The sequence below is a fragment of the Poecilia reticulata genome, linkage group LG10, assembly GCF_000633615.1.
Source record: "Poecilia reticulata strain Guanapo linkage group LG10, Guppy_female_1.0+MT, whole genome shotgun sequence".
In the NCBI taxonomy this organism is placed as follows: domain Eukaryota; kingdom Metazoa; phylum Chordata; class Actinopteri; order Cyprinodontiformes; family Poeciliidae; genus Poecilia; species Poecilia reticulata.
In genome coordinates, this window is record NC_024340.1 from 19,951,082 (window position 1) to 19,956,626 (window position 5,545).

The 5,545-nt window shown below is 40.8% G+C and overlaps 1 long non-coding RNA gene across 1 annotated transcript; it reads left to right on the forward strand.

Moving 5' to 3' along the window:
• Positions 1-293: 293 nt before the first annotated feature.
• LOC103471468 (uncharacterized) lies at positions 294-4,494 on the forward strand. Its single transcript, XR_534645.1, has 5 exons — positions 294-690; positions 1,911-2,115; positions 2,900-2,969; positions 3,733-3,844; positions 3,952-4,494. It is a non-coding gene; the product is annotated as an uncharacterized LOC103471468 (long non-coding RNA).
• Positions 4,495-5,545: the final 1,051 nt, after the last annotated feature.

The window sequence follows — 5,545 nt, forward strand, 5'->3', positions numbered from 1 at the left end:
CTATCAGGAATTCCAGGCCAGGAATTTGTTGGAAGTTCCTGTAAAAAGGTGTCATGTTTCTGGCCCGTCTGCCTGCTTTGTTTTTCTCCTCAGTACTCACCTCTCCAATCACGCTCATCTGGTTCACCTGCATGCTGCTGCGCTGGAGCACAATCAGGCTCATGTCTACCACCTGTTCACCAGCAGTTATATTCAGCTCTCAGGCAGGCAGACGGTGTCAGATTTTTTGAAAGCCTTGGTGTGAGTAGATATCCAGCATTTCCTCCTTACTTGACCACGATCTCGAACACGTTTATTGTCTCTTGGATTTTCCTGCCCTATCTAGCCCATGTCGGTTTCCTCACTTTCTTCTGTTTTCTGGACTTGACCCTGCTTCTGCCTCTCGACCTCTGCCTCCTGCCTCACCCTTGGATTTGTCCGCCTGATATTGCCTGCACGTGTTGGACCCTTTTCTGTGCCCTGACCACCGTTCTTCGCATGCCCCTCAGATAAGTTTTGCATTTTTCTGCTTTCCTTATCCTGCCTCAACTCCTTGACCTCCTAGTTCTGATTCTCCCTGGATGTGTCACCTGCTACTTACCACTGTGCTACCTGTACTCGCGCACTGGATCCGTCTCTGAAGTGTAGAGTTGTTCGGCCCTCCACAGTCAATCCCCAGGGATGACTCATCGTCCTCCACAACCCTTTAAGGTCAGTGGCTTTTCTTATTCAGCCTTGGCCCCAAGACTACAAACCACTAACCTGCTTCAGTCCTCAGAGTTTCCTGTCCCATTGTCGGTGGTTGCCTGTCCCATACGCTGATCCTCAAAGATCTTTTTTTTTTTTTTTTATTTTGGGTCCTCGGTTCTGAGCATTACAAAAAGGCATGTTTGGTTTGGGAATTGACTTAAGTAAAAAAGGCCAATTCAATCAGAACTGAAATGAAACAAAGTAAACAAGAACCACCTTTTGTGGGAATGGGACATAATGATGCGCAATAAAATTAATTTTGACATTACAGTCTAGCATTTTCATTATATCATTACTATGAATAATCGCATATTAAAATGACATAAATTATACAATGTTACATTATTGTCCAATCAAAAACATAGCAGGAGATTTGTCTTGATTCTTCCATGCATGTCTAAGAAATCATTGAATCTCCTGTGGCAGCCATTCAAGGGTGAACATGCGGCTGCTCATTCAACGGGCAGCCTCAGAGTCCGTGCAGCAGTCCCACAGATCGCATTCCCCTCCCCGTCTTCCCCACATTGGCAAACATCTGGTGGAACTGCGTCTGAGCTTCTCATGTGAGCTACTTCTCTGTTCAATGCTCCTATGAATGGTTGCAAACAGGAGCAGAGCTGTGATGTGTTGGAAAGAATAGGAGCTTCTTAAATGGCCAGAAGCAACTTTAAGGTTTCAAATTAAGTTATTTTCACAAATGTAGTGCTTTAACTGATAGTAGCACAGTTACTTGATTGTGGAAGTACATGCCTAGAAAATACGTGACACCAATCAGTTGTCCAAAAACACTGTGTGCGGACAGTGAAGGCCAGTTAACCAAAGAGTATAAAATGGGTGGGCAGGTTTACATCCTGTAATGATTCTCGCCATGATAAATAACATCCAGTACATTTAAAGTGCTGACAACGGTGTTCATATAATTAATTTAAACTTGGTAAAGTGTGAAGGTCTACTTTTTAAACATTTAATGAAAATATATATTTTGTATATGAAAGACCCCTTTCCCATTTATTTTATCTATTGAATTGCCAACATATGCATAATGAGACACATATTCATTTGGAGTACTTTTTTGCAGACCTAATAGCTGAGAGAAATTGAGCTTTATTTTTTTGAACCCATATTTTAGACTCTTGCCAATCCACATATTCACAAATGATTTCTTTCTGCTTGTGTGAGAGATATGAGCTGGAAGCTTCTGGATATCAGCCATCAAGCCGGCGCTCTTGCAAGGCTGGATTATTCACACATTCGACCTCCAACCCTGAACAACAACAAACAGCTCAGTGCTCGCCGCTCGCTCTGCTCGCTGTTCGGCAGATTGGACGATTACGGGTCGCGACATCAGCGGTTTGGCGCCAACGTTCATCTCACATCTCCTCTGAGGTCAGAAATAGACTCCATCGTCTCAGTAATTCCTCCCATATAGAGAATATTTGACATTTCCCTCTCACCAACACTCTTTTCTTTTGAAAGATTTTTATTTTTTTATTACCCTCTGCTGAGTGCAGAGTGACAGTGAAAGTAATACCAGAAAGAAAACAACCACAAGGATAAAGCTGAAGATTCTTTTGTGCTGGCTGTGAAGGACCCTCTTATCTTTGTTCATACCTAATGAATGCAGGGCCCTTTGCAACATGACTGGTTTGTTTCATAGAAAAATGTTTTCATGAGTTCAGAGACCTTTTCTTCAGAAGTTTTGAGTCTTCAGTTTAGTGCACACAGGTATAAAGAGAACAGTAAAGATTCTCATCAAAATGTCTGACCAAAGTAAACTTGTTCTTCTTTATGACCTGAAACTCCCTAATATCTTCTTGTACATACAATCAGAAGTTTCTAAGCACTTGTCAGCGGCACAAATGCCATATGAACTTTGGCCTTTTTGAACCAATCCTTTTCAGTGTTCATTGATAATGAATTAAACTGCAAGAATCTGGTGTGGAAGTTCTCTAATTGACATTAGTGAAGGGAACAACAGTTCAGTGTACTGAATCCAGGGGTGAGTTGATCATCTGGAGGTTCCTGAACGGCTGGTCTGTTCTAAACACAGTGGACCAACATCAGCAGATAGCAATGCACCCCAAACCATCACTGACTTCACACTGACCAACGTGGATTCTGTGCCTTTCTCTCCATCCTTCTCCTGATATTGGATCCTTGATTTCCAAAGGAAATGCAGAATTTACTTGTATCTGTAAAGAGGACTCTGAACCTGTCCGGTTCCTTTTCTCTCAGCCCAAGTAAGATGCTGTTGATGTCTCTGGTCCAGCCTGTATTTGTCTTTGTGGTGGCTCTTCTGCAATGGATTTTGCTTGACAATCTTCTCAAGGTTCTCCCTGTTGCTGGTGCACTTTTTCCAACTACACTTCTTCCTTCCATTCAATTTTCTGTCAATATTGCTGGAAATGGAATATGTAGCTTACCCTCATAGTGAAGGGTGTGGATGACTAGCTTCTGGACATCCATCAAGTCAGCACTCTTCCCTATAATTGACAGGAGGAATTGGTGCTTTATTATTTTTTTTTAAACGATTCAATGCATATTTCTGTTCACTAACAGTTCACTGGTAGCTCTTTCTATTTTCTAAATGTTTACTATCCACCACTCTGAACGTAACCTAGAAACCAGCATATGCATTTACCTGTTAATCTTTGCAAGCTTTGTAGTATCATGAATTCAAATTTGCGTATCAAGTTTGTGTAGAATATCATACAGGATGTGTGAAAAAGAGCAACAGTAATAACTTGTGTAATTGTCTGATTCTGGAAAAAGAATTGTTCAATTAAATAAATGACATCAGATTTGAACTAAACTGCAGTTCAAAGGCAAAGAAGGAAACAGAATAAGTGAAGTATAATGAAGAGTAGGTGTTGCAAGATGCTTAGGCTTAAAATCCAAGAAAGAATCAGTATGATGAGGTTGAACTTTTCTGACTTAACAAATTATGCAACTTATATTTATTTATATATATCTAAATGTATGTATCTTTGTTGTTCCGTTTAGTAATCGTGACTTAATGTCAGGGGTTGATCCTGGAGCACAACTCACTGAAGGTCTTTCAGCAAGCTCTGATGCTGAGATCTGAAACATATCCAAGCATGCAGGAAGATCCAAAGTAAAGTGAAAGCATAACAGCAGTTCATTCACAAAGTGAGAGAATAAAAGCTTTGAGTGTGGGAAGCAGAGGTTAAGCAGAATTTTCCCTCCGTCTGCTCTACACAGCGTGCAGAAACACAAACTCCAACACGACGAGGAGCAGAGATCAAAGCCTGGAAATGTTTTGCCACCGTCAACCTGAAAGTGCTCCAAGAACATCAAGTGAGGAGCAAGAAGACATCTGAAGGGAAAGCCCCTCAAAGTGCATCCATCACTCGACTACCCAAAAGCAGACAAGCGCATTCTCTGCTGACCCTTTAAAGAATGTGCTGCTATAAGTTCAGAGCTATTTATTCTGCTGAGCAGTTTTATTTGGAAGAAGAAGAAAAAAAGCAACCTCATGTTCAAAGTTTTACTACAGCGCAAAAATATAGGTACCTAGAAAGTGCTCACAGCACTCCATCCTCTCTACATTTTGCTATGTTGTAATTGTGTAAAATTAATCCTACACACGAACATGCGAATACTTTCTGGATGCTCTGTAGTTAAAAGGTTTAGCATTTAAATGCGCATAACATTAAGTTTTAAGAAATCACCTTGTATTTTAGTAGGTACCATCAGTAATTACAGAATCTTTGTCCAAATATTGGAATCAAATTGCTATGAAAATAAAAATTGGAATAATTTTAGAAAGTGGACTTAAAAATGTGAAACAACTTCTCTCACACCATAAAACTGTTTACTAGTGGTAAACACATGAAAATAAGACTGTAAATAGAACAATTGTTGGGTTGGAATGAGATTAAGCAAACACTGTTCCGAAAGTCCCCAACGGAGAAATGTTCATTAGAAAGTATTTTGATGTTGGTATTGTAATTTCACCCATTCAGTAAACAAAAAGCGAGAGAACCGTGTACATTTGTGGTCTGACTGAGGCCTTGGACCTCCAGGATGGCAATCCATCCTCAGTTTTAGCAGCTCCTGACATTTTATTCCAGGTACGTCGTTGCGGTTCACACATAATGATAGAATTGATGAATACTGACGGTAATAATGCTCCCCCACTTTGTGCTCCATTGTGTCTCCATCCACTGCCTCTGTTCGCGGCCTTATCTGCTCGCCACCAGGTTATTAGTTCTTTTGCCATCGCTATGGCAACAAAGGACTGTGCCTGCTTTACCGTCATCCATTATGTTTCAGAGCTGAGCAAGAGGAGTGGGGAAAGGGGGGGAGTAGCGGATGAGATGTAGTGGAGAGAGGAGGATCAAAGCTGCTCGGTCACTACGGTGATGGACGAGGATGAAACCGACCGCAAGGCCCTTTCTACTCCAAACCGTAGTGGACCCCCTCTGTTTGTGCAGTGTTTGATAGAATAAGACGTCTGTGGGCTTGTGGGGAACACGGCATTACAAAAATATTATGATGTGGTCTAACTCTGCTGCTACTAGAACTCGTTCCTGCCAAAATGTACAAAGAAACAATCAGCTGAAACATTCAGGACACTTGCATGTTGATTTTGTCCAGAGCCACAGGACAAAATCAAACTTCAGGTTTGATCCACATATTAAAATGTAAAGCTGCAGTATGTAACTTTTATTACATCAATATGTTGTTTACATAATTGTTAAAATTATCACTATATTATCACAGATTCATATGAGACAATCTGGAAAAAAAAAAAAAGAAAAGAGCTCCTTTGCTTTTTCTCTATGGTCAGAAA